This window comes from Papaver somniferum, unplaced genomic scaffold (assembly GCF_003573695.1).
Source record: "Papaver somniferum cultivar HN1 unplaced genomic scaffold, ASM357369v1 unplaced-scaffold_22, whole genome shotgun sequence".
In the NCBI taxonomy this organism is placed as follows: domain Eukaryota; kingdom Viridiplantae; phylum Streptophyta; class Magnoliopsida; order Ranunculales; family Papaveraceae; genus Papaver; species Papaver somniferum.
In genome coordinates this window covers 2582290-2592093 of record NW_020632152.1, presented here as the reverse complement: position 1 = coordinate 2592093, position 9804 = coordinate 2582290, and positions in this window count along the sequence as shown.

Sequence of the window (9804 nt, the reverse complement as noted above, 5' to 3'; positions counted from 1 at the left end):
AGACCAGACCACTAGACCAACCGGAATAAATACAATAAAGTCGACCACTGGTACCCTTATATATGCCAGCTGAGTTGACCTAGAGTTAGGATTATCGACCACTAGTTCCCTTGTATATGCCGGTGTGTTGATATTAGTCCAGACCAGTATCTCAGTCCATTAGGATAGGTTCACCTTAGTTAATATCATCTAAGTTTTTCTCTACATCCATCTTCTTAATCTATCCATGTGATTGGTTGACTCCGGTTTATGATGTCCAGAAACTATCTGAGTAGAGCTCTGTCACTTTATATGAATTTTAGTATGCTTGAGTTCAAACTCGTGTACATAAATTGGAATTTCGCATCACGGTACTTCCTCCTATAGTCAATAAGTATGCCAACCAAGGAGATTCTTTAATGCCTTCCAAGGTTCTGCATAGATAGCTAAGGTATGGAGTAATGGTTTTGTGGGTACACCTCTGGTAAACCCTCCCGAGATTAACTCAGTTTTATTAGTTTTGCTCGAGGACTAGAAAATAATAAGTTTGGGGGTATTTGTTAGACGCATTTATGTGTCTAATTTGTCCTCAATGTTTCGTATTGCTAGTACTCGTTTTCGTCCTTATTATGGTGTTTTGTGTGTTTGTAGGTATTTTTGGAGAAATAAACATGCGTGGAAAATTCAGCTTGAAAAGTTTTCTATGGCACCCCGGAGAACATGTGCTGTGCGGACTCTCATTTTTGTTAAGGGGCACATCAATTACTAAGGGGCACCTTAGTTGGGCAGCTGTTATTCGCATCCCTACTATGGATAGGGGGATACCCATCTTCATCAGTCCAAAATTCTGGTTTTGGCGAGAAATAATGGCAGCAGAAGAACATATTTCTGGTACGAGATTTGGGATGATTTAGCGAGACTCAATGGCTGGATCTGCAGAGGAAGACGTGACGGACATTAATAGGCGTGGTATTGGCTTTTTCTTGGATTAAGTTGGGCTATATTGATCGGGTTAAATATGGACAGTGTGCACGAGAATATCTCACTCTTTCCCGTGAATTCTGTGCTGTGCGTGTGTCTTGAGAGTGTTTGAACCAAACAATGACATTCAGTAGCGTGTTTTAGTGTGTATAACCAACAACAGATACGGACAATCACTTGCAGACGCGTGAACGGGTTTTAAAAGGAAAAAAATAATCCCGTGATAGAAGAGTATTGAAGAGAGAATTATTTGCAGTTATGATGCGAGATTTGGGTGCAGTGAGGCTATATAAGTCGTTCAGGGTCAGTACAGTGGAGGGGAGAGAGATTAGGAGAGTTGCAGAGCATCAGAGAGTCGAGATAATCAAGTGGCAGAAAACTACCATTTCTGCTGTTGTGAAGAACACGAAGAACATAAGACCATCCTAGACAGTCGTTTATGCTACAGTAATTGAAACACATCAGTGGCAGTCTTAGAAGCTACAGTAACATCGACTGATAGTTGACAGTCTTATATACTACAGTAACAGCGACAATTTGCATTTATCGTTCTCTATAACTTTAACCATTCTCATCATTTGTAAACCATTTTTGAGCATAAATGAAATTAACTTTTGAGCGTGTTTCCAAGATGATGATGAGGTAAACACAATCCTTGGGGAGATGGAGGAAGCTGTTGTTTCGGTAAAAGTGATATATCTTTATTTTAATTAATTATAAGAACTCTATTATGATTTTTGCATTGAACTCAAAATTGATTATATGATTTTTATTAGTTAGGTGTATTTTCTCTTGATAGAATATGCTTTCTTTAGTATTTTGATATTCTATGCTTAGATTAACATCTATTCTTTTGGAAATCTACATGTCTAGGAAATACTATTAGAATCAATTTGAATGTTAAGTTGCATAATTATTGTTTTATTAAATCACTAATATCGACCAATGGTGGAATCCTAGCCCCGGTCTTTCTCTAATTTTTACATCAACTTTTACTTGCTTTATTTTTGTTATTATTAAAATTTAAATCTAAAAGCACAACCTTCACAAGTCTTGAACGAACTCTATTACTACATCATTGAAAATAACCATCATCTATTCCTGGCATATCTTCATACGCCATCTTCTCTTCTTCTTCTTATTCCTTGCTGAGGAGTATCCCTATTTTCACCATAACCGGGTTTTCAGGTGTTCTGATGTTGACCTCCTTGGTTGGCTCCGAGGCCGAGAAAATTGATTTTAATTCCCCTATATCGGAGAGGTTTTGTACTGGTCCCATGGGTGAGTCCGATGGGAGGTTATTGTCCATTGCGAGTTTGTTTCTAGATCGTCTTGCCTCATTCGTTCTAGCTATGTAAGCATCGATTTCGGCTTGATTTTTGGCATTCTTAGCTCGTTTCTTTTTTGCTCTGGCAGAGTTTATTTTGTTCTCTCCGTATTGAAATTATGTCTCGTAGCAATATTTTCTTCGCCAAGATCTCCAATGATTTATGCCACTCCCTCAGGTGTGGGGAATCTTAGCCTTTGGTGATAGGTCGAGGCCACTCCTTTAATTCCACGAACCCAGGTTCGTCTCACAATGGCTATATAAGGTGATAGTACATCTACCACGCAAAAGGTGGTTAGGGTGAGGATCTTTCCCACCCGAATTTCTAACGTTACCTCACCCTTTGGGCGGGTTGATGACCCGTTGAAGCCAAATATGTTGTAAGAGGAGGGTACGAGACATTCGTCTTTGAGACCCATTTGTTTAAATGTTTCATAGAATAAGATCTCCACAGAGCTGCCGCCATCGATCAAGATTCTGGGCATCGCCCATGCCAGTGCCTTATTTTTTGTTTCCTCTCCCTCGTGCTCGGGAGTGCAATTTCCATCGTGACCACTAGTGGGTCGTTGTGGTTTTGTCCTCCTTATGGTGCTTCTGAGGCTGAAAAGGTAACGTGAAGTTCCATCCATTCCTCCACTGGGGGTTCTCTGGCTGCACTGAAAACTTCATCGCCGCTGAAGTTTCGTTTGTGAATTCGTCCAGTAATATTTCCTTCTCGTACGGTGGTGGCTATCGCCGAGTGTGATATGGTATTACAGCCTAAGTACTGTGTCTCGCGGGGGATATCCACATGATGTATGGATGCCCCAGTGGTGGGTGGGGCTGTTGGTTTTGCAATGTATTCTTGGAGCTTTCCCTCGTTAATCATGTCTTGTAAAACCTTATTTAAGTCCCTACACGAGTCTGTCGTGTGGCTGTGGAATTGGTGGAATTCACCGAAGTCAGTCCTATTTTTAGTTCGTTCTGGTTGCTGACCTCTATTCCATGGGTAAGTGATTTTATGTTGTCCGTCGAGCTTCTTGAGGATCTCTGATATGGGGGTATTTAGTTTTGTATATACTGGATCAATGAACTTGCCCTTCTTCTGTTGGGCCTGTTCTCTTCCTTTCCATCCTCCAGTCCGATGTTTGTCAAACTGAGTTGACCCTTTGTTGTATCGCCCTACTCCTTGGGCCGGTACTGAGCGGCTCTGTGGTTCTACCACATTTGCTCCTCTACTAGCTCCTTTTGCCATATTATCATAATTTCCATCCTGGAGCTTCTCCAAGGCTACGTAATCCTCTTGGGTTTCTCTTAGCTTCCCCAAGTTTTTGGCATGGCCTCATACATGCGGACAAAAAGAGGGCCTATCTTTCTAAAACTATTCTTGAAACCTAAGATCGCATAGTCTTCAGGGACCTTTCCGATCTCAGCACATAGTTTTCTCCATCGTTTCACCAGGGAGCGGAGCGACTCGTTTGGTCCTCTTGATATTTGGAACAACGAATCAACCTCATGTCGGATTCAGCTGTTGTGAATATATGTTTCTAAGAATATCTCGGATAGATGATCAAACAATTCGACCGAGCCTTTAGGTAAATTGTTATACCATAATAAGGCTTCATCCCTTAGACTGGCGGGGAAAAATTTACACAACAACACATCGTAGTGGTCCCATTGGGTCAGTGTCATACGATAAGTCCTAAGGTGCTCAATTGCATCTCATGTTCCTGTGAACGGGGGTGTGAACACCGGTAGGGAGCATTTCCTTCGGAATGGAAATCTTATTAGATTTTCGGACAAGGGAGATTGTCCCGCTTCTTGCATGACTACAGCCAACTTCTTATTCTCCTGCTTCCCTGTAGATTCTCTATACATTGCTTCGAATCGGTTGACTCGGGCTTGGAGTTCATCCTCATTTCGCCTGGTTTCGGCCTTCTTTCTTCTTCCCAGAGCTCTCTCGGGCGAGAAAGATGGTTCATGGTGGCGATGCCTTGATCGCCCTGAGTCATCGTCCGATTATTCAACGTATGACACAATCTTAGAGCGAGTTGACCTCGAGTTCTCCTCTCGTTTTGGGTTTTTGGCTGCGAGATTCTCGGTCTCGTAGTCAATATTTACTTCGTCGATTTCGTTCTTGTTTCGTCTATGTTTTGGATCAACATCTGATGACTCCTCGGATATGCTATCATCGTGGTCGATCACACCTCTACTTCCCTTAGTAAATCGATCCGTTGTTTCCTCGTTCGAGGTGTCAGGGATGTTAATTCGTTCGTCGTCTTGCAGATGCTCGAAAGGGTTTTCCTCCTCTAGGATTTCTTCAATGGTGGTGAGTGGTACCTTCTTTGTTACTTTGCGTTTTAGCCTGCGGTTTCTCCGTTCCAGCTTTTTATTATGACTTTCTAATTTCATCATTCTCTTATCCTGGGCCTCTTGGGTTTTCAGGATGCCTGCGATAGAAGCATTAGCATCGGCGAGGTCTGAAGGGATGATCTCCTTGGCCTCACTGTTTGCTGCTTGTCTCGGCAAGCGGCTCAACCCTCCTGGATGAGTAAGATGAATATCATCACGCTTCTCAAAGGGGTTTCCCTCGCCTTCGGAGCTAGAATTATCAGTTAGTCCTTCCCGATATTGGTCATAGAGTTGTCCCTCGCCTGGGATCAGAGCCTCGCTTGGATCCATATCGTCGAGTCCTTCTGTTTGGGCTCCACCATTTTCTCATTGGCTCGCACGAGTAGATCGTCGCGTCACCATTAACTTCTCTGCAACATATGCAATAATACTTAATTTGTCTTTTCTTTTATAAAAGTGGGACCCTAAATTTGCAGATCACATGCAATTACTAAGTCATAGTTCAGACTGGGCAGTTTAGTACAACAAGACTTTGCAGTAGATTTTGGAGACATGTGAAAATGTCAAAACATTCCCTCTTTGCATGAGGTGTTGATGATGGAGAAAAGCTATTTTTCCAGTCCCCTCTTTTCGAGGAAATATCTCCTTCAACACGCCATACCCCTATAGGAAAACAATCTAATTATGACGATTGAGTAAGTTTTCCCATTCTAGGAAATATATCTCATCATATTTTAACTTATGATTTCAAACAAACTTTGAGTTTGATGACTGATTATATACTCATTAATTCCTCCCCTTGACTTAAATTTACATTTTTAAGAAAGAGATTCCAAGATTATGGTGAGTTTGATGATGAACATCATGAAAAGTTCGTCTTTTTCAACTCTCATAAGGTGATTGATTCCTTGTGTAGCCTACTGACTAGCATCTCTTCCCAGCTCTTTCATGGAGGAGATCGTTTGAGCACCGAAGCGTTTAAAACTTCATATTTACTTTGATCTACAACTCTCCTGAGCTACTTGAGGAAGACTTTAAAAATCTTGAAAATAACAAGAAATCTTAAAGAAAATTAGTGAAAAAACGTAGATCTGTTGATCTTGAGGTTCTTCTAGACTTCTCAGATCGTGAAGATCATTTTTGAGTCCGAGCTCTACTCATTCATATCAACAGAAATCCACTTTGTAGTGTGAAAACATTTATCTTACAGAGATTATGAAAACAATATAGAGTTGTTGTTAGGGAGGTAGATTAGATCTTCATACCTCCCTGTTTCTAGTGCCAATATGTAGCTGCATATTTTCTGACTACTACACCCAAGTAAGGTTAAAGACTAAAAACTACTTAAACATACAAGATTCAACATGAACAAGATGTAAATAGCATGAAATGTAAATATTGACACAAGCAGATAACGTGGTTCGTCCATGAAGACCTATATCCACGGAGAAGAAGATGTTTTCTTATTGATTATAAGGTCTTACCCTTGAAAGTGTTACACATCTCTTCTAGATTTCTCACTTTCTCTCTATCTAAGTCTCTCTCAGGAATTCTCTGTAGAAAGACCATCTAAGATTACATAAGTCGTCCATCTCCTGGTACATGGACTGGTATTTATAGATAGAATAAACTGGTAGTCGCTTGATCATCCGAGTTGGGCGAGTTGTCTTCCATCGTCCTGGGTCCCTCAGACTCGTTCTATACCGTCCCTCGCGATGGCATTCTTGGTCCTCCATCCGAGTTGTCTCGCTCTCCCTTGGATTGTGCTGCCCTTCTTTGGAGATCCTCATGCTCCATCGCTTCTGGGTCGTAGTATAGATCGTCCGAGTCTTCCGTCATGATGCTCAACTACCCAAGTCTCGTTCTTATCCTTCATTAAATGCGATCTTGCTTTTTAGACTTGACCGTCTGAGCAGACCTTTATACACACGCGTCATTCATGTGGCGCTTATGCAGTTGCCTCGACTGAGACAAACCCTTCTTTTCAGAGGATGATTCAGTGCTCCAACCTCCTCATCTTACCATGTATTCATCCCTTGGGATGTTGACACGTGGCCGTCGGATATTTTACCCACACAATAAAGTTGAGAAGTTTATCCAAACTTCAGTTTCAAAGATATATGTGTTATGCACATTTTTGAGCATTCTACTGATCAGTATTTAACACTAAAATTATGTGATAAATCCAAATCACTTATTAATATCATAAGTCTCTAAGATACAATGATAGATCTTGCCAAAATTCATTGCATAAACAAGCCCAATTATAACCAAATTTGACCAAATTTGATCGCACCTACAACTAATCGAAGTCGATCAATACATTAATGAGATTGAGTAAATAAACTATTGGGACTTATGAATGTCTTGGTGACACCGAATTGTAAATTTCCTGCCAAGATGAGATAAAATATATTGATCAAATGTTGAAGTTAACTTAAACTAGTATTGAAGTAAATTTTAAATAGTATATGATGTACCAAATTGTCATTGGTGATGTTATATCTTCCTCACCCACTTTTTCAACATAAAAATGTAGGTAAAGATAAGAATTGTTGATTGGACAATAAAAGAGAAAGGACCAAGGAATTGGTTTTTAAGCCAATGCATAGAAAGACATGTTTCAGTCATGTACTCTATTTCGTAGTATTCCATTGCGAGGTTCCGAAGTCCATGTAACTTCACCAAGATCTATATTCAATTATTAAGACCCATCAGTTTTGAAAACGCGGGGGGTATAACAACCACACCCAATATTTCGTTCGACAATCTGTATAGACAAAGCTCCAATATAATTCCGAGAGTACCAACTTAAAAGTGCGACTCAATGAAGAAAAATATCAAAGAGTTTTTATCTTTCTCAACACAATTAGTAAATCAACAGGATAAAATCTGTGAGACTGATTGATATGATAATAACTTGGATATTAAGAAAGACCAATGCTCAAGAGCCAATCAAGTTCTATCCAAAAATCAAGGTTGTATTTATCAGCTGGTTGAACTAAGTACAACCTGTGATATTTCAGTTGTATAAAAATATAATACGGAAAAGAAATAACACAGTTACCAGATATTTTGTTAACGAGGAAACCACAAATGCATAAGAACCTCGGGACCTAGTCCATATTTGAACACCATACTGTATTAAGACACTACAGACTCTAGCCTACTACAAGTTAACTTCAGACTGGAATACAGTTTAACCCTAACCAAGTATTACAATGATTAAGGTACATTCGTGTTCCTTATGACTTAGGAACCACGCTGGATTCTGCACACTTGATTCCCTTAGCTGATCTCACCCATAACTAAGAGTTGCAACGACCCAAATTCAAAGACTTATAAAAAAATTGTCTCCCACAGATATGTCTATCCTTTATACTTTTTTTTTCTTTTGATACAAAAATGAAGGAGAACAGTAACCAACTAATAATCCAGTCTTATACTCCCGAAGAGCAGCCTGGAAATATTAGTCACCTCATAATAACCTAACTGACTAACTTAAGAAGATATTGTGGAATTATAAGAGTCTAAAATGAAGAAATGTTGTGATTACTTTTTATATCTTACGTAGGAGATAAATCTCGAGTAAATCTTATTAGAGAAGATAAAACTCAATACGATATAACAAGTAAGATCCCAATACACAACTACAGAGAAAATAGGTTGATCTGGATTCACGAATCCCAAATGAAGTCTGCAATTCGTTAACCTAATAATGGTCTTGGAAATACCTAGGTTAAAGGAGAATCAAATCTAGTTTGAAACTTGGACACACGGAAGTGCCGGGATTAGGTTTCCCAGATGCTAGAGCTCTCCCTTATATAGTTTTTCAAATCAGTTTTTTTTTCAATTAAAGCTAAGATAGCTTAGTAAGAAAGCAATTAATATTCACCGCTAGATAAACACTTGATTTGAGATTCAAGCTAGTCTTATTAGAAATTAAGAAATCAGTTTCCATTGTTAGATGGTGTTAGATTGTTACATACAAATGAAATATACTTATATTTAGATATGGGCAACCGTACCTACATGTGTATATTGGGTTAGCTCAACAACAGTTAATCGAAGTTAGCCACTGACTTATCCACATTCATCTAACATTTCTAGATCAAATATGATGATCAATCAATTATGATAAATAATCAAATGAATCTAACTATGCTTCAAATAGAGATGTTCACTATCATAGAAATATTCATGAAAAAATTGAAACTAAATCGATTTGATTCGTGATTGTACAAAGTATAATATAAGAATCAATTCATGAACATTAAGCCACGTTGCAAATTTAATACGCATCTCTAAATCATAAATGTTTTAGTTCATGAGTATGAAAACCATACATTACTGATTCTAGAACTTAACTACTGTGTTCACAAACTAGGTACGTGGACAACAACTCTGGACCTTCGCCTAGTCAAGCGGTTCGCAAACCAAGTTCGATTAAAATTTTCAAATAGGTGCAAGGAAAGAGATCCACCTTATTCATCTCCAAGTTTTTTCCTGGAAGAAACGGACTAAAGTGATTTGAGAATAATTGTCAACATAACTTACAATAGCCCAAGTTTCATTAGGTCTGACAATTTTTTTTTGATATGTCTGATATTTACGGAATACCAGGCTAAATAATCAAAGATTGACTTTGTGAGAGAATGATAAAGATAACAAGTATTTTGGGAAAGAAAATAACCTTAGACCGAAAAGTTGATGTTTCAAGATATTTTCGCAAACAAAAAAAGATACTAGGTATTTTCAGAAGGAAAATAAACATAGATCTCAGAGAAAAGATACCATAGAAAGAACCCAAAAATATACCAATTAATAGCTGGAGATTGTATTAGCCCATTAATACGTGAGCATAATACAAAAACTTTGGCCTCTAAGAGCATCTCCAACTGAAGGTGTAAAAAATCCTACGTGGATTTTTTATTTAGTCCTTTTATTTATGGGGTCTAGACATAGAGTAAATATAAGACCTCATATCTAAAAAACCATCTCCAACGATGAGAAATTTAACCCCTAGAATTAAAAGAAAATTGTTTAAAAACATGTCGTGGAGGTACATCTGGAGGCGTAGATAACACTTTCTTGAACACCTTCATATTTAGTAATTGGTCCCTACTAACTTCTAGGACTCTACTGTTGGAGATGGATTTATGACAAAAGGGGGGTCTAAAATCCTA